This window comes from Callithrix jacchus, chromosome 15, assembly GCF_049354715.1.
Source record: "Callithrix jacchus isolate 240 chromosome 15, calJac240_pri, whole genome shotgun sequence".
NCBI lineage: Eukaryota > Metazoa > Chordata > Mammalia > Primates > Cebidae > Callithrix > Callithrix jacchus.
Genome location: NC_133516.1, coordinates 39,818,197 through 39,838,143, shown reverse-complemented (window position 1 = coordinate 39,838,143; position 19,947 = coordinate 39,818,197). Strand labels below are relative to the sequence as shown.

General features: G+C 45.5%; 1 protein-coding gene and 1 non-coding gene across 10 annotated transcripts in view; both read right to left on the bottom strand.

The window, feature by feature from the left end:
- The window catches only part of FLNB (filamin B), a 170,475-nt gene that overhangs the window by 136,772 nt on the left and 13,756 nt on the right, over positions 1 to 19,947 (bottom strand). The gene's annotated exons all lie outside the window — the stretch shown is intronic.
- LOC118148098 (U6 spliceosomal RNA) lies at positions 19,306 to 19,412 on the bottom strand. The gene has a single exon (XR_004734893.1). It is a non-coding gene; the product is annotated as a U6 spliceosomal RNA (small nuclear RNA).

The window sequence follows — 19,947 nt, the reverse complement described above, 5'->3', positions numbered from 1 at the left end:
AAGGTAGAAGGCAACTGTTTACTCACACTCCCCTGCAGTTTCAGTTACTGTCCTGTTTGCTTTTGCTCCCTCGGTCAGGGTGCATTGCTTATTATTCAACAAACACTAATCCCGCAAGAGAGCCTGAGAAGTCAGCGCTGGGAGATTTGCCATCGCAGCACCCCAAAGATCGGGCTTGCTTCTTTTTTTTTTTAATTTGAGATGGAGTTTCACTCTTGTTGCCCGGGCTGGAGTTCAATGGAGCACTCTTAGCTCACTGCAACCTCCGCCTCCTGGGTTCACGCAATTCTCCTGCTTCAGCCTCCCAAGTAGCTGCAATTACAGGTGCCTGCCACCAGGCCCAGCTAATTTTTGTATTTTTAGTAGAGATGGGGTCTCATCATGTTGGCCAGGCTGATGTCAAACTCCTGACCTCAGGTGATCTGCCCACCTCGGCCTCCCAAAGTGCTGGGATTACAGGTGTGAGTGAGCCACAGCACCCTGCCCTGGCTTGCTTCTGCGCATGTCTGCACAAGAAATTCCTCCTTGCTGGGAGCATACACTTGTGCTATCCTCCCCACCACCCATGACTAAAGCATGGTGACATTCTGGGCCACAATGAGAAGAGGCAATAAAGTGAATGGTGTCCTTCCAAACGCAAAGCAGGGCACTTCTGCATTCTTTGGGAAGAAAAGAACCCTCAATAAGTTTCCATTTTCAGAGTGCAAAAAAGCTAGTTCTGTTCCTTCTAGTCATTGTGGTTCTTGTTTGTCACTCAGCAATTTGAATTACAGTAGAGCAAAGTCTGATAGAAAATGCACTAGCTAGGAAAACAAGGCAAGGAGGGTGGTGACTTAGTTTGCCCCCCTCAGGCTAGCCCCTGGTCAGCTGTGAACCTCAGTTTTCCCACCATGAAATGAAATGTCTGCATCACTAGGCTTTCCCTTAGATAGAAGTTGTAGTGAACAGAGAATCAAGACACCATTTTCCATTAAGAATTTGTTCAAGAGTGGAATCACTTTTCTTGAACTCCCGACCTCAGGTGATCCGCCCACCTTGGCCTCCAAAGTGCTTGGATTACAGGCGTGAGCCACTGCGCCCGGACTGTGGAATCACTTTTCTATCCTTTTTTTTTAACCTATCAAATTCCAATTCAACAGGAAGTAATTAAGAAACCAAACCCACGAATGTCTGATTTTCCATTCAACAGTTCCGATAATCCTTATACAATACTTCCCTTTTTTTTTTTTTTTTAATAGAGGCAGTGTCTCACTATGCTGTCCAGGCTGCTGTTGAACTCCTGGCATAATGGTTCATTCCTTGAGCCCAGGAGATCAAGGATGCAGTGAGCTATGATCGTGCCACTGCACTCCAGCTAGGGTGACAGAGAGAGACTTTTGTCTTTAAAAAAAGAAAAAGAAAACTAGCTTCAAGCAATCCTTCCACCTCAGCCTTCCAGAGTGCTGTAATTACAGACATGAGCCACCACGCCCAGCCCAACTGTTATTTCTGACAGTAAGTAAAAACACTACAGGTTGGGATTACAGTACCATGTTGTTCAACATCATCTGCAGAGAATTCCCTCTTCCATGCACTGGGTGCCAGCTGACTGTCAGCACAGCCTTTCCTAACAAGGGGCAGGGCAGACAAAGCAGATGCCTGCAGGTAGTAACTACCAGAGCGAAGGAGGTATATGGACAGAATTTTAAAATCTGGCCAGGCATAGTAGCTCACTCCCGTAATCCCAGAGCTTTGAGAAGCTGAGGCAGGAGGATCACTTGAGGCCAGGAATTTGAGACCAGCCTGTGTAACACAGTAAGACCCTATCTCTAAAATAAATAAATAAATAAATAAAATAAAAGGTTTTTTTCATTAGCTGGGCATAGTGGAGCATGCCTGTAGTCCCAGCTACTTGGGAGGCTGGGACGGGAGGATCGCTTGAGTCCAGCAATTTAAGGTTACAGTGGCTGTACTCCAATCTGGGCAACAGAGCGAGACCCCCAACTCAGGGGAAAAAAAAATCCACCAATTCACCATCAGTTTCTGACTGGAACTAAGTCAGTATTGACTTGGTGCCAAAAAGACATCAGCAGCTTTCCCACAAATCTCTCTTTTTAACAATAAGAAGAGGTTGAGCATGGTGGCTCATGCCTGTAATCCACACACTTTGGGAGGCTGAAGTGGGTGGATCACCTAAAGCCAGGAGTTCGAGACCAGCCTGGCCAACATGGCGAAACCCCATTTCTACTAAAAATACAAAAATTAGCTGGGCATGGTGGTGGGTGCCTAGAATCCCAGCTACATGGGAGGCTGCCGCAGGAGAATCATTTGAACCCAGGAGGCAGAGGTTGCAGTGAGCCGAGATCGCACCACTGCACTCCAGCCTGGGCAACAAGATCGAAACTCTGTCTCATTAAAAAAATAAATAAAAACAGTCCTCAGACTCAGAGTCTTCCACAAACTTTTCAAAAATTTAGTAATACTGTTATTTTCATTGATTTTATTTATTTATTTTTTTTTCTTATGCTATCTCCTCTAAGTTATTTTTTCAAAGCCTAGTTACCTATTCTTTCTGGCTTTCATTTATGATCATGTTCTCTAGTTTCCTTTTATGAGTAAAGTAGTATAAAGATGAGTAGATTTAAAGAAAAAAAATTTACAAAATAATACTGGCACCTGGAGTAGGCAGAAACCATGCCAGTGATGTAAAAAAGCCAGAGGGCAGAGAGGCTAGTCTGGTGGAGGGCCAGGGTCATAAACACAATCATGGCCATTTTACAAGGATTCTAATTTGTGTGCAAGGTGCTGTAGGAGGAATGAATAATTCTACTTGGGGGATTTGGAGAGGGCTTCACAAGGGAAATCATCTGAATTGGTTCCTGAACTACAAGAAAAAAACAAGTGGTCAAGGGGAGGCAAGGGGACACGAGGGTGAAGAAAGAACCTTCCCATTCATTACAATGAGAACCTTTAGCTGGCTGACATAAAGGCTGAAGCCAATGCTAGATGCCCACTGAGGACAACTTGCTTTGGAGGCTAAAATGACTCTAATGTCAGCCAGGTGTGGTGGCTCACACTTGTAATCCCAGCACTTTGGGAGGCCGAGGCAGGCAGATCATGAGGTCAGGAGTTCCAGACCAGCCTGGCCAACATGGCAAAACCCTCTCTCTACTAAAAATACAAAAATCTGCCGGGTATGGCGGCACATTCCAGTAATCCCAGCTACTCAGGAGGCTGAAGCAGGAGAATCACTTGAACTCTGGAGACAGAGGTTGCAGTGAACTGATATCGAGCCACTGCTGTACTCCAGCCAGGGTGGCAGAGCGAGACTCTGTCTCAAAAAAAAAAAGGAGACTCCAATGTCAAGTCTGAGCCCAGTGGGAAAGAATGTCCTATCAACTGACCAGCAACGTATGTCATGAAGAGAGCAACGTATAGCAGATGGTTCAGTCTTCAGCATTTACAGATGAGAAATTGAAACCGCCTTTGTAAAAAATTATAGCAGGAAATTATGAGAGTGAAAGAGATCAGACCTAACTGACTCCATCTTGCTTCTAACCTTTAAGCTGTCCTTGTTCATTCCAGGGCATAGGCCAAACTGACCTTGGGAATGAATTTAGTTTATGGTTTCACTCTGAAACAAAACTGGTAATAGCCCTTTCCCAAAAAGACCCCTTTCTTGCCTTTGGAGCAGACTGCCTTTGAAGGACTAACAAATTAGCTACAAGATTAGAAATTAAGGTTTAGGGGTCAGAAGCTATAAAGAGTCTGAATCTCCCCAAATTGCTTCTGGAGATAACATCACTATTGTAAAACCTAAGTCCAGTGCTTGAGACATTTTGCAGACCCTGCACTCCATGGATCAGCTGACACCTCCCAGAGTAGTAATCTGGCTCAACCAGTTCTGCCATCCCAGCCAGGAACAGAAGACAACAAGAAAACCTCACTTCGACCCCCTATGACTCCATCTCCAACTTGACCAATCAGCACTCCCCACTTCCTGAGCCCCTACCTGCCAAATTATCTTTCAAAACTCCAATCCCAAATGCTCGGGAGACTGATTTCAGTAATAATAAAACTCTAGTCTCCCACACAGCTGGCTCTGTGTGACTTACTCTTTCTCCACTGCAATTCCTCTGTCTTGATAAATCAGCTCTGTCTAGGCAGCGGGCACGGTGGACTTGTTTGGTGGTTACATAACTGGGGCCCAAAGTCCCAGAGCTGATGAAGAGCACAGTCAGAATAAAGAACCAGGTATCCTGAAGTCCACGTCCTTCTCATTCTGTGTTCCAGGGTCCTCTTTCATCTGAGTCAGAAGCATAAGCATTCACAGCCATGGATTCATTATAAAGAGAAGCAAATCTGTCCTAAGTCTTGAGTCAATTAATTAAGGAGTTTAAACGTACAGATCCAAAACAATTAAGCTTCGTGGAATGAGCCCGGGTGAGCTCACCAGTGAGAAAAGGATGGTCTCCTTTGAAAGTGCATCTCTGTAGAAAATTAATCCCAATAAAAATCTTTCCCATGTTGCCGCCCCAGGCCGAGAATATTGTACTGGGCCAAACTTCACCCGTGGCCAACTGATCCATCTAGCAAAGAGTGGTCTCCTTTAGCTGGGGCCGTAATCAAGAGGCACTCCGTCCAACTAGGAATTCTCAAAGCTTCCACTTTCCTCCTCGCAGAACCTTCCAATCTGGAATCACACTCACAATGACTGAGGTTGCTGACTTGTCAGAAGTCCAAGCCCTATAACCACGGATCTTTTTTTAGTTTTTAATTGGGGAGAGTCACTGTGGTTGAGCTACATTTTCCTCTCCTTCAACACTGACCCTGGAAGGCAATCAAACCCCCTATTTCTCACATATCCATTCTTTGAACTCTTCCTCCTAAGAAAGTTGGGTGTGGGGATACCTGTGGCTATCACTAAGCCACCATTCTGCCCCCTCTTCAGATGGAAATCCCTCAAGTCTACAGACTGAGGCTCACAAATGAAGTTTCCTGATATTTTAAGAGGCATAGAAATTACACCACTTAAATTTGAAGGCAGATTTTATTCCATATCCAAGTCTAAGTAACAGCTTTTAATTATATAGACAGCTTAAAAGAAACCTCAAGCACTCTACAATTTACATGTATTTTGGGTTTGGTCTTGTTTTTGTTTTCCTATTTGATCTGCCTGTGAGGTGAAGAGGTAATTTCACTTCACAGATGTGAACAAGGTGATTACCCTCAGTCACACAGCCTGTGACACCAGGGTTTCATCAAATGAAAGGGGTTTCTAAAGAATAGGCCGGGCGCGGTGGCTCACGCCTATAATCCCAGCACTTTGGGAGGCCGAGACGGGTAGATCACGAGGTCAAGAGATCGAGACCATCCTGGTCAACAAGATGAAACCCTGTCTCTACTAAAAATACAAAAATTAGCTGGGCATGGTGGCGCGCACCTGTAATCCCAGCTACTCAGGAGGCTGAGGCAGGAGAATTGCTTGAACCCAGGAGGCGGAGGTTGCGGTGAGCCGAGATCGTGCCATTGCACTCCAGCCTGGGTAACGAGAGAGAAACTCCGTCTCAAAAAAAAAAAAAAAAAAAAAAAAGAATAAAGGCAGCCTAGTGTCACAGGAAGCCATGTGAAACGCCTCCTTGAGGTCCACTCCACCATCCTCTGCCATGTCCCCAACTTTGGGGAGAACATGTGATTAATCTAGGTTAAGCCATTCCCAAGAGTCAAACAGCCTTGCCAGTGGTTGGCTGAGATGTGAGCAGGTGACACAGGCTGGTCCAATCACAGTGAACCTCAGGGCTTTCCTGGGACTGCTTAGATCAGGGCCTGCCTTCTTCCCCTGGGAGGTCTGGGTTGTGGCTGGGGGTCTGGGACTGCTACACTGGGACTGCCTGTCTGTGCAGAGACAACTGAATCAGAGAAGCAGACTCATGGCTCTCTGATGCCCTGGAGACTTCCAGGTCCGACTGCCTGTCTACTACCCCCCTTGATTTTTCAGTTACTAGAGCCAATGAGCTCCCTTTTTCAATCAACCAGGATTAGGTAGGTTTCCTATGGCTTGGAACCATACACATCCTAATGGATACATTTACATTCAAAGTCTTTCTCTACTGCTTCCTGGCTGTGCCACAAGTTACTAAACCTCTCAGTGCCTCGGTTTCCTCATTTGTAAAATGGAGGAGTGTTAGAGTGAAGTGAGATACTTGGCACCAACTGAGCAGTCTCTGGCCTGTAGCAGGATTAGCTCACCTGCTCATTCACCTCAGCAAGATTGTGCTTTGTTGTCAATATGCATCCACCACTCCATTAGTTAGTTAGCCAAGTGATAGCACTGCAGGGACCTTTTCTTATGAGTAAGTTAGTTACGGAACCTGTTGACAGTAAGAATAAAAATCTTTGTGGTGGAGGATGGATAAATAAAAAGTGACTAAAGCCTAGCTGCTTTCACCAACCAGCTTTTAAAATAGTGTCTTTAGACTGGGTATGGTGGCTCATGCCTGTGAGGTGGAGGTGGGCAGATCACCTGAGGTCAGGAGTTTGAGACCAGCCTGGCCAATGTGGTAAAACCCCATCTGTATTAAAAATACAAAAATTAGCCAGGCATGGTGGCAGGTACCTGTAATCCCAGCTACTCAGGAGGCTGAGGCATGAGAATCACTTGAACCCTGCAGGCGGAGGTTACAGTAATCCAAGATCACACCATTGCACTCCAGCCTGGGCGACAAGAGTGGAAAAAAAAAAAAAGCACAGGAGAATCACTTGAATCCGGGAGGTGGAGGTTGCCATGAGTTGGAGGTTGCAGTGAGCTGAGATTGCACCACTGCACTCTAGCCTGGGTAACAGTGAGACTGTGTCTCAAAAAAAAAAAAAAAAAAAAAAAAAAAGACTGCATACTATATGATTCCATTTATGTAAAAGTCTAAAAGTCAAAAACTGACTTACAATGACAGAAAGCAGATTGGTGTTCACTTGAGGATGGAGGTGGAAGGCATGGAGAGATCAAAGGCAAAAATTACAAAGCGGCACAAGGGAACTTTGAGGCTAGAGAGACAGGGTTGCTGTCTTGATTATAGTGATGGTTTCCTGATGTGTGAGTATACATGTGTACATAGGAGTGTGTGTATAAACTTACTAAAACGTGTTCTTTATTGTATGGCAATTATACCTCAATATTTTGGGGTTTTTTTGGTGGGGGTGGAGGAGGAAACAACATCTCGCTCTATTGTGCAGGCTGGAGTACAGTGGTGCCATCTCGGCTCACTACAGCCTTGACTTCCCAGGCTCAAGCAGTCCTCCCACCTCAGCCTCCTGACTAGCTGGGACCACAGGTGCACGTCACCATGCCCAGCTATTTTTTTATTATTATTATTTTTGGTAGAGATGAGGATCTCTCAATGTTGCCCAGGCTGGTCCTGAACTCCCAGGCTCAAGAGATCCTCCGGTCTTGGCTTCCCAAAATGTTGAGATTACAGGCATGAGCTACCATACCCAGGCAATAAAGCAGTTTTTAAAACATTAAACCCATCTGAGTTCATATATTCAGGTGCCTGGGCTACCAGACCACAGCCCACTAGATGGGGACCACCAAGCCACAAAATGGACCTGCTTGCATTTGACCACAGTACAAAGGTGTTCTTAGAATACAACTCTCTCTTCACACTCATTCCACTGTTGAACCTGGCCCTACTCTAGGCTTTTACCTACTTTTAGAGACAATGCAACTAATTCAGCAGTCCCTTGAGATAGTACCTTGAGCAATATCTCCTTCTGCTCAGACAAAAAGCTATTGACTGGATGCTCCCAGAGGCAAGCTTCTGAAGCTCTCAGTCTGAGAATCCCAAGTCTGCCATGTTCACAAGCAGCAGAAGAGGCCTTACATTCTAAGATAATTAGCTCAGGCATTTCAACACTTGGGGTGACGGTGGGGGGAGAGAAATCCTGCTAAGCACAAATGTCTTTTGTCAAAATATCATCCTGACACCCTAAAGGATGGTCTGTTTTCTTTCTTATAAGCTGGGCCTAAACTTGTCTTTAAACAAACAGGCCAGGCATAGTGGCTCACACTTGTAATCCCACTACTTTGGGAGGCTGAGGAGAGGATTGATTGAGCTCAGGAATTCAAGACCAGCCTGGGCAACCCTGTCTCTACCAAAATTACAAAGAAAAAAAAAAAACTAGCCAGGTGTGGTGGCACACACTTTGCAGTCCCAGCTACTTGGGAGGCTGAAGAGGGAAGATGGCTTGACCCTGGGAAGTGGAGGCTGCAGTGAGCCATGTTCACGCTGCTGCACTCTAGCCTGAGAGAAGGAGCAAGACCCTGTCTCAAATAAACAAACAAAATAATAAACACAAAGTATTTTTTTTTTCTTCTCCTGGTCAAGCTTAGTAATGCAGTATATCAGCATTAAAATGACACTTAGCTGGGCTTGGTGGCTCAAGCCTGTAATCCAGCACTTTGGGAGGCCCAGGCGGGCGGATCATGAGGTCAAGAGATCAAGACCATCCTGGCCAACATGGTGAAACCCCGTTTCTACTAAAAATACAAAAATTAGCTAGGCGTGGTGGCGTTCACCTGCAGTCCCAGCTACTCGGGAAGCTGAAGCAGGAGAATTACTTGAACCCGGGAGGCAGAGGTTGCAGTGAGCTGAGATCACACCACTGCACTCCAGCCTGGCACCTGTTGACAGAGGAGACTCTGTCTCAAAAAATATATGTAAAATAAAATAAAATGGCACTTTATTGGGGGGGGTACAGTGGCTCACACCTATAGTCCCAGCACTTTGGGAGGCCAAGGTGGGAGGATGGCTTGGACCCAGGGGTTAGAGACCAGCCTGGGCAACATGGCAAACCCCCTAAAAATAGAAAAATTATCCAGGCTTGGTGGCACGTGCTATAGTCCCAGCTACTGGGGAGGCTGAGGTGGGAGGATCACTTGAGCCTGGGATGTGTAGGCTGCAGTGAGCCAAGATCAGGTCACTGCACTCCAGCCTGGACAACAGGCAAGACTCTGTCTTAAAAAAAAAAAAAAAAGCACACACACTTGTTGTAAGAGAAACATTCCAGACAAACACACAAAACAAGCGTGGGGGCGTGGAGAATCATATAACCACCATGGGACTGAAGAAATAAAACACTACAAAGAGCTGAAAGCCTCTTCGCACCTCTTCATGAATGTGTCTCCCTCTCTGCCCACCCCTAGAAACCATTATCCAAAAGTTTGGTAATGATCATTCCCCTAAAGCTTATCTGTATTTTGATGACATATGTAAAACTTTAAATAGTATCATAGCATATGAATATCTCTGCAATTTGCTCTTTCTAACTTTTGTGGATACAGAGTAGGTATCTATATTTATGGAGTCCACGAGATTTTGTTGTGGTTGTTTTTGAGATAGAGTCTCACTCTTGTTGCCCAGGATGGGGGGCAGTGGGGCAATCACAGCTCACCACAACCTCCACACCCAGGCTCAAACTATCCTCCCACCTCAGCCTCCCGAGTAGCTGGGAGCAGTTTTCAGTTCCTTGCAGCTGAAAGGAACTGTCCCACCTCCCTCCTCAAAGGCTAGTCTTGCTATCTTATTCATCCCATACACAATGTCTCAGGGCTCATTGTGCCATATTTCTCAAACTCTTTATCTCTTCTGAGGGTCCTAGTGCCATCAGCATGTTCTAACCAAGCCCCAAACCTGATATCCCCTTTGCCTTGCTCACTGCCAGCCTAGAGTAATATAAACCTGTCCCTTTCCATTACGGAAGTATAGGATTATCCATTAGCACGTCTTGACTTCTTCCCATGTGTCAAGCACTATACAATTTAGCTTCTTAAATCTTCACACCCACTCTTTCAGGTAGAAACTATGATTATTCCCAGTTTATAGATGAGAGCAGTGAGGACTGAGGCCTCAGAAAAAGCCTGTCACTCAGTCAATTCCAGATTCAATCCCAGGGCTGCCTGACTCCCAAATTATTATTATTATTTTTGAACGGAAATGTTGCTTTATTCTAAAAATGGGTGTTAATAATGGCCGATCAATATTTCATTTAAACCTAGAGTAGGTGTGATGTGGTATTGACAAGAATGTATATTTTGTATATTTAAAGTGGAGAGCTCTATAAATATTTATTAAGTTTACTTGTTCCGGATCTGAGTTCAAGTCCTGGATATCCCTATTAATTTTCTGTCTCGTTGAGTCTAAGTCTCTTTATAGGTCTTATGTATCTGGGTGTTAGAATTGTTAGCTCTTATTGTTGCATTGATCCTTTTACCACTATATCTTTGTTGCTTTAAAATCTATTTTATCAGATGTGAGAATTGTAACTCCTGCTTTTTATTTATTTATTTATTTTTGCTCTCCATTTGGTGGGTAAATCTTTCTCCATCCCTTTGTATTGAGTCTTTGTGTATCTTTGGATGTGAAATGGGTCTGGATGTAGCATTACCGTTCGGTTTTGGCTGTATCTTTTGATTGGGGGATTTAGTCAATTTAAATTTAGGATTACTGCCATTTGATGTTAACTGGCTGTTTTATCCACTCTTTGATGTAAATTCTTCTTTATGTTGATGCGCCTTACTTTTTGGTATATTTTTAGAAAGGCTAATACTGGTTGTTTCTTTCTATGTGTAATGCTTCTTTCAGAAGCTCTTGCAAAGCAGGCCTGGTGGTAATAAAATCTCTGAGTACTTGCTTGTTCATAAAAGATTTTATTTTTCCTTCAGTTGTGAAGCTTAGTTTGGCTGGATATGAAATTCTGGGCTGAAAGTTCTGCTCTTTAATGATGTTGAATATTGGCCCCCACTCTCTTCTGGCTTGTAGAGTTTCTGCTGAGAGATCTGCTCTAAGTCTGATAGGCTTCCCTTTGTAATTGACCTGACCTTTCTTTTTGGCTGCCCTTCGTATTTTCTCCTTCGTTTCAATCCTGGTGAATCTAACGATTATGTGCCTTGGGGTTGCTCTTCTTGAGGAATATCTTTGTGGTGTTCTCTGTATTACCTGGGGTTGAATATTGTCTTGCTTTGCTAGGTTGGGAAAGTTTTCCTGAATAATATCCTGAAGAGTATTTTCCAGCTTGGATTCATTCTCTCTGTCGCATTCAGGTACACCTATCAAACGTAAATTAGGTCTTTTCACATAGTCCCATATTTCTTGGCGACTTTGCTCATTCCTTTTTATCCTTTTTTCTCTATTCGTGTCTTCTCCTTTTATTTCATTAAGTTGGACTTTGACCTCTGATATCCTTTCTTCTGCTCGATCAATTCGAGTGTTTAAACCTGTGCATACTTCTCAGAGTTCCCATATTGTGTTCTTCAGTTCCATTAATTCACTTATATTCCTCTCTAAATTGTCTATTCTCATTAGGATTTCGTCAAACCTTTTTTCAAAGTTCTTAGTTTCTTTACATTGGGCTACAACATGTTCTTTTAACTCACAGAAGTTTGTTATCCACCTTCTGAAGCCTGATTCTGTTAATGGAATGCACTCGTTCTCCATCAAGCCTTGTTCCCTTGTTGATGAGGAACTGTGATCCTTTTTAAAGGGAGAGGCATTCTGATTCTGAGTATTCTCAGCCTTTTTACGCTGGTTTCTTCCCATCATTGTAAATTTATCCAGCTGTCATCTTTGTAATTACCAACTTTCAAATTAGGTCTCTGAGTGGACATCCAAGTTGTTAATTCCCAGGGCCGAAATCTGATCAACCCACTGCGCCGGCCAAAACAGTGGCGTTAAGACTGATGGTGCTTTTCTGCCCGGGATTCTCCAGTCTGGCTTCCTTCTTGAGTCTGTAATAGGTGACTCTGCCTTCCCGGAGCTCCAAATGTCGGTCAGAAGGGGAACCGGTCCCGTTTATTCTTCACCAAGAGCTGCCACACCGAGGTGCTGGCAAAACCGCTTCACCGGCCACAGGAGTCGGGCTGGCAACCTGTGGGGCTCCTTCACTGGGAATCTTCTGGTCCGTGAGCGACAAAAATTTGTCTGCAAGTGTGGCGTCCTCTCCTTCTCTGCGCTTTCACTGAGAGCTGCAATCCTGAGATGTTAGCGATCAGCCATCTTGGATCCTCTAGGACGTTGACCCCAGCTCTGGGTATCCGGTGACAATGGCATTTCACATCCAGCGGCCGCCAGACCGGTTCGCTTGGGCTCCTGTTTAAACCTCCTTCTTCTCCCAGAAGGTAGAGCTCTGCGCACAGGCCGGGCGACGTCGGTGCAGGGCTGGGCGCCCCGCGGAGGCCAGGCCGCCCTGGAGGTGAAGGAGCAGGTTCTGGAGGCGGAGGGGGCAGGGCTAGGACCAAATTCTGATTCTTAATCACAACTTCCCTTCTCCCAGAAACCCAACAGAGGAAAGGGATGCCCTAAACTACGAAAAGAACAGAAAAATCGGACTGAACCTCATATCCCATTATCCCAAAGAACACCATTCATTCCGAGAGATTAACAGTATGAGGCTTTTCAGAGGTTCAGTTCTGATGTATAGCTTGCTTTGTAGAGAGTATAGGACATGCTCATCTGAGGGGGTAAGTATGAGTGTTGCAAAGAGTATTTCAGGCCATTTTGTTTCATCTTATCTACTTCTAGTTGTCATGGACTCCAAGAGAACCTAAAACTCAAATTAGCTTTTAGGGAAAGAAAAAGTTAGTTACTACCACATAAAGGGTTAAGATGAATCACTGTCATAACACCATAAAAAAACAAATAATGACACAAATTTATTTTAAGAGACAAGGCCTCACTCTGTCACTCAGGCTTCAGTGCAGTGGCCTGATTACAGTTCACTGCAGCTTGGAATTCCTGGGTTCAAGGGATCCTCCTGCCCCAGCCTCCCAAGTAGCTAGGATTACAGGCACACACCACCATACCCAGCTAGTTTATTAAAATTTTTTGGCAGGGTGCGGTGGCTCATGCCTGTAATCCCAGCACTTTGGGAGGCTAAGGTGGGTGGATCACCTGAGGTCAGGAATTCAAGACCAGCCTGACCAACATGGTGAAATCCCATCTCTACTAAAAAAATACAAAATTAGCTGGGTGTGGTAGCAATATGCCTATAATCCCAGCTGCTTGGGAGGCTGAGGCAGGAGAATTGCTTGAACCCGGGAGGGGGAGGTTGCAGTCGAGATCATGCCATTGCTCTCCAGCCTGGGCAACAAGATCTCCCATGTCACCCAGGCTGGTCTCAAACTCCTAGCCTCAAGTGATCCTCCTGCCTCAGCCTCCCGAAGTGCTGGGATTATAGGCATGCGCCACTACACCCAGCCAATACATCTTTAATATACTTAGAGCTTCTCTAGAGTCATTCTAGACTGAAATAGATTTTTTTGTACATTTCATGAAAAATTTAAATAAATAAAAAAAATTCTGAACAACTCTTATTTGTAGACCCCCATACACATGACAGAACTTAGGCCTGTGATTTTTCTATTAAACCCCTGTAGCCTGCTCGGATCTTCATTTATATTCAGTATTCTCCTATGATCACCTCCCCACTACTAGACCACAAGCAACGGGAGGTCAGTGACCAAGTCCTAATCCCCTCTACACTCCTAGCCCCTCTACACACTGGCACTTGGTAATGGCTGTAGGAGTATCTGAACAAAGCATCTATACATTACTACTCTGGGCTCTTGGTCACAGTCAGGCGCTTTGCATCACAGAAAGACGTTATTCTCTTTCCAGTTCTTCCTCAATCTTTCTGAGCAGATCAAGGAAAAGGCTCAACGTGGTGCTACGTTACCTTAAACACCTCTCCATCTCTTGCTAATTTCCCTTTTTAACCAAAAGAGAGTATGCCTCATGCTGTGAACAGGCAACGGTGCTGGCTGGAATTTAATAACTGTTTGGGGTTTATTTATGGTTACCTTCCATTTACCTAGTGACACCGTTTTTCCATTATTACAGTGACACAAAGTCTCCTTTTCAAATACATTTGTTTTACAAGTGAGTCAACTGCAGGAGAAAATAATATTAAGTGAAAAATGCAATAGAGACAGCCATGGGATATGGCAAAACAGTAAAGGTGGTTCCTCTATGAAAGATTGAAGCTTGGGGAACACAGACCTAGTCTAGTTCTCCCATTTTATAGACAGGGGAAAAGGTTCAAACAGAGGGCCCCAGTGATGGAAGAGTTAGACCCAGGAGTAAGAGCCCGGGTCTGGGCCAGACACGGTGGCTCAGGCCTGTAATCTCAGCACTTTGGGAGGCCGAGGTGGGCGAGCAATTGAGGCCAGGAGTTCAAAACCAACCTGGCCAACATGGTGAAACCCCGTTGATACCAAAAATACAAAAGTTAGCTGGGACCGGGCACGGTGGCTCATGCTGTAATCCTAACACTTTGGGAGGCTGAGACAGGTGGATCACCTGAGGTCAGAGGTTTGAGACCAACCTGGCCAACATGGTGAAACCCTGTCTCTACTAAAAACACAAATATTAGCTAAGTGTGGTGGCACATGCCTGTAATCCCAGCTACTCAGGAGGCTGAGGCAGGAGAATCACTTGAACCCAGGAGGAGGAAGTTGCAGTGAGCCAAGATCATGCCACTGCACTTCAGCCTAGGTGACAGTGGGACTCCACGTCAAAACAAAACAAAAAAAGAGTTAGCTAGGTGTCATGGTGCACGCCTGTAATCCCAGCTACATGGGAGGTTGAGGCAGGAGAATCCCTTGAACCTGGGAGGCGGAGGTTGCAGTGAGCCAAGATCACACAACTGCACTCCAGCTGGGGCCATGGAGGGAGACTCTGAAAAAAAAAAAAAGAGCCAGAATCTGAGTCCAGACATCTGCCTGGGACCTGCAATCTTGCGAAATCCAGCATGTCCCAGAACCAGAAACGGGTCTCCAGAATGCGAGTGGGTTAACACCAGCTAATTGGATTGATAATGGTCACCTTTAGTAGCTGGAGAAACTACTAAGCCATTGTTCAGTGCTTTTACATTTTTGCCCCTTCACATGAAAAAAGTACCCAGGCTGACGAATTTCTTCCCACATTAAAACAAAAGATCTGCATTAGTCACTCAGTGAAGTAAAACCCACAAATTCTACCTTCGGGAAAGGTGTTGGGCATTCCCCGGCTACACCAGAGATGGCCTAAAACTGACATTTGGTAGTGCTGCAGTATTAGGAATTTGGCCCAATTATGAACAGCACGCAGCTGGTGTCCAAGAAGCAACTGGGAGAAGTACACCGTTCATGCAACACAGACAGATTCTTTCTACCCATCAGGGCAAAGACTCGCCAACTCCTCAAAAGAACTGAAAACACTGGCCCCCAACCTCCCATTTTTATTCCCATCCCAGGAGCCACAGAATTCCCTATTGGCAGCCTCCTCTGTCACCCCAGCCCAGTAACTTCGATGCTGTTTGTATAGGGCATAACCCAGAAGTCCAGCTTCCAAGCACTAACCACTGTAAAAATATTGTCACCAGCTCCATGACACCAGGTTGGTCAGTGTGGGGGTTTAACGCCACACCCAGGGCAGCAAAAATTTTGACAGATGGCAGGCAGCCCCACCATGACCCCAGATGCCAAATAGCTAGGAGGGAAAGTAGTGTCCAGGGCCAAGGCAGGGACGAGCCAGACTCCCGGGGGATGGGAGCTGCTGGCACAGCCGCCATTGACTCCAGGTTGGAAGCACACAAGGCAGTCAGCCCCATGGTGGGGGGTGTAACCCTGACAGACCCCCACATGTCCCTCCAGCTCCACCCTCCTCCACAAAGCCCTGAAAAAAGAAGCAGTAGCCCATAGCATTCATGTGAAGACTGATTTTTCCAAAGCTAAGTCGGAAGTGCAGGGTCTCACAGCAACAATGCTGACGCTACCACCACAATAGCAGCAGCTGATGTTTACCAAGCACTTACTATGAGCCAGGCACAGCGCCAAGAGGTTTAGATGCACATTGTCTTTTATACCTAAGAACTCTGTAAGGCAGAGTATTTTTGTTTGTTTGAGACGGTCTCGCTCTGTTGCCCAGGCTGGAGTGCAGTAGCATGATCTCAGCTCACTGCAACCTCCGCTTCCTAGGTTCAAGCAATTCTCCTGCCTCAGCCTTCCGAGCAGCTGGAATTACAGGCACCCACTACCAAGCCTGGCTAATTTTTGTATTTTCAGTAGAAACAGCATTTTGCCATGTTGGCCAGGCCAGTCTCAAACTCCTGGCCTCAAGTGATCTGCCTGCCTCCATCTCCTAAGGTGCTGGGATTACAGGCATGAGCCACAATGCCTGGCCCCTGTAAGACAGAGCACTTTAGGACCACATTCGGCCCATGGACAACAAGCTCCTGTGGGGAAGCAGGTCCCTAGGGTCAGCCAGCTAGCTATAAAGGAGCAAAGCCAAGACTCAGGACCAGGAGCAAACACAGGACCAGGAGGTTACTGCTGCTGCTGGGAGAGTGTCTTTCCAAGAGGGTGCTCTAGGAAAGGTAAAACCAGGAAAGAAAAAAATGGGAGGGAAGACCAGGTGTGGAGGCTCAACGCCTGTAATCTCAGAGTTCGAGACCAGACTGGGAGACATGGCAAAACCCTGTCTCTACATAAAATACGAAAGTTAGCTGGGTGTGGTTGTGTGCGCCCATGGTCCCAGGTACTCGGGAGGCTGAGATGGTAGGCTGAGATGGGAGGATCACCTGAGCCCTGGGGGTCAAGGCTGCAATGAGCTGTGATTGTGCCACTGCAATCCAGCTTGTGCCACAGAATGAGATCCAGTCTCAAAAAAAGAAAGAAATGGAAGCGAAGAACATTACAGGAGACAAAAGAAAGGGTGAGGGAGGGCAATGGAGCGTCCTTAAAAAAAAAAAGAGGAGGAGGCTTGGCCAGAAGACCAGAAATGAAAAAATGCCGCTCGTGATGGTTCCTACTCAACAGTTATCCAAAAACCCAGGTTGCTGCTTCTTCTAAAAAGAGTCTTTTAGGTAGAAGGAGACATCTTGACCAATTTCTGAGAGTATTCCCAACCACCTTCCTAGATAATTAGGTCGCTTCGTCCTCCAGTCTGGAGAGACCACCCCCAGGTCCAGGAATTAGGAGTGTGAAAGATGGGAAAGGAGAAAGAAGAGAGAAAGGAGGTGGGGGAGTATGATGACCACCACTCATGAGGCACTTACGCCAGCCCCCACCACCACCTCCAAGGATGGGGCCAAGTGATTTATCAGGATTACATCATTTTATCTTCAACAACACCAGGAAGTGGGCACTGCTATAGCCTGGGACACAAACTCAGAGAGGTCAAACAACTTTCCCCTAGTCTTCCAGCTAGAAAGCAGCAGGGTCTATCTAACCAATGCTCTTGAGCACTCCGGAAGTGGCTGGATATGTATCCAGAAGTGGTTTCCATTCCATCTCCTTTGCCTCTTGGCTGAGACAGGATGGCTCCATGGGCCTCATGTCCTGCAGGCTACTGGGAAAGGGGTGCCTCCAAAAAGCAATACCATGAAGACCTTAGGGCTAATTTTCAGACTTCTCAAAGTTCCCAGGCAGTTAAGGGTGAAGCAAGCTGTCCAGCTACATTGTGTCAGGCTCACATCTGAAACATGTTTAAACAGCTAATGGAGCTGAGCAAGTTTCTATGCTGCGCTGCCCAAGAGACAAGGTCACAATAGTTACCAAGTATAATAACTATTATTAAGAGACCCTGGCAGTCCCAATAAAAGTGGGCCCTAAAAACTTTTAAGAGACAGAAAGTGGGTCTGGGCGTGGTGGCTCATGCCTGTAATCCCAGCACTTTGGGAGGCCAAGGCGGGTGGATCACCTGAGGTCAGGAGTTCAAGACTAGCCTGGCCAACATGGCAAAACCCTGTCTCTACTAAAAATACAAAATTAGCCAGCCATGGTGGTGCATGCCTGTATTCCCAGCTACTCAGGAGGGTGAGGCAGGAAAATCGCTTGAACCCAGGAGGCGGAGGTTGCGGTGAGCTGACATCATGCCATTGCACTCCAGCCTGGGCAACAAGGGTGAAACTCTGTATCAAAAAGAGAGAGAGAGAGACAGAGACAGAAAGTGGCTGAACACCTCCACTCCATGGTTGACCAAACATATTTCTAGACCAAGGGAGACTTGCTAACCACTATTAGACTCAAATAAGACCTTTCCTTTTAAGGCTGGCCAAAGCTCAGCAATAACTCAACTGAGGAAGAATCTCGTTATAACCATCGGGATGACCAAAATGATTTCAGAAAGCATCTCTAGTCTGCAGTTGCTTTTTTTCCTGAGAAAGGAATCTCCTTCTTCCCTGTTCTGATTAAGACAGCTGTAAGCAAAATTCCCTAAAAGTAGAAAAAAATTCACTAAAATTCTTCACAGGTGATGTTTTTTCTTTGCATTTTTCTGTGTTCTTGCAATTTTTTGCAAAGAGTAAGAACTACACATGTAACTTTTTAATAGTCAAAAAAAACTTAATGGAAGTGAATAATTTCAGGCCAGGCAGGGTGGCTCATTCCCGTAATCCCAGCACTTTGGAAGGCCGAGGCACACAGATCACTTGAAGTCAGGAATTCAAGACAAGCCTGGCCATCGTGGCAAAACCCTGTCTCCATAAAAATACAAAAATTAGGGCCAAGTGCGGTGGCTCACGCCTGTTATCCCAGCACTTTGGGAGGCTGAGGCAGGTAGATCGCGGGGTCAGGAGATCCAAGACCATCCTGGCCAACATGGTGAAACCTTGTCTCTACTAAAAATGCAAAAATGAGCTGGGCATGGTGGCATGCACCTGTAATCCCAGCTACTAGGGAGGCTGAGGTGGGAGAATCGCTTGAACCTGGGAGGCAGAGGTTGCAGTGAGCCAAGATCATGCCACTGTACTCCAGCCTGGGTGACAGAGCGAGACTTGGTCTCAAATATATATATATATATATATATAAATTAGCTGGACATAGTGGCACGCGCCTGTAGTCCCAGCTACTAGGAAGGCTGAGGCAGGAAAATTGCTTGAATCCAGGAGCTGGAGGTTGTAGTGAGCCAGAGATGGCAGCCTGGGTGACAAAACGAAACATTGTTTCAAAAAGAAGTAAATTTCAAAGGCATGCTGAGCTGATGGCTTTCCTTGGAAAAGCAGTAAGACAGGAGGATTAACATCTCAGACAAGGATCTGAGTAAAACTACACACTCACTGGCCAATCTAGGCATGCCTCAGTTTTCTCATCTGCATAACAGGAATTATAACAATAACTACTTCTCAGAATTGCATATTTCATATGGCTATTAGTAAGAAGCGTTTATCACAATACCTGGTACTTAAGACATGTTCTCTCTATATTCACTATAACTAATGAAACTTACTATGATTGTGACTTTCAGTAATTTCCTTTTTTTATTCTTTTTTTAATTTTAACTTTATATTTTTATTTTAAAAAATATGGAACGCGTCACGAATTTGTGTGTCATCCTTGCGCAGGGGCCATGCTAATCTTCTCTGTATCGTTCCAATTTTAGTATATGTGCTGCCGAAGCGAACACGACTTTCAGTCATTTCCTATTAAATTCATTTTCTGAGTTTCACCTGGCAAGCTGGAAAAGGTCTTGTTCTCTAGCCCCTTGTTGCAGCAACTTACAGATATCCAGAGAACGAACATGAAGTGCTTTGTTCTTTAAGTTCAGCATCACAGTCCAAAAGCGAAGTGTTCTACTGGGACCCCAGAGCCAGCTGTCTACTACCTGTAACTCCCACTTCACTAAAGGCAGCAAAGAACCACTGTTTTGCATGTTCCGAAGACAAACACATTGCAGATAAGTCAATGTACCAGACTTAATACTCAACCTATTATGCTGGAGACTGTTTATTTAACAAGTTATTTATTAAATTCCTATTAAGGGCCAAGCTCAGAGCCACAGAGGTGAACAAGAGACACAGCGTCTGCCCCTGGAGCAGTGATGATCTGTGGGAGAGTAAGAAGCAATCTAGAACACCAATATGGCTCAGTAAGAGGCCAGTGTGGCCAAGCACAGTGGATCATGCCTGTAATCCCCACACTTTGGGAGGCTGAGGCAGGCA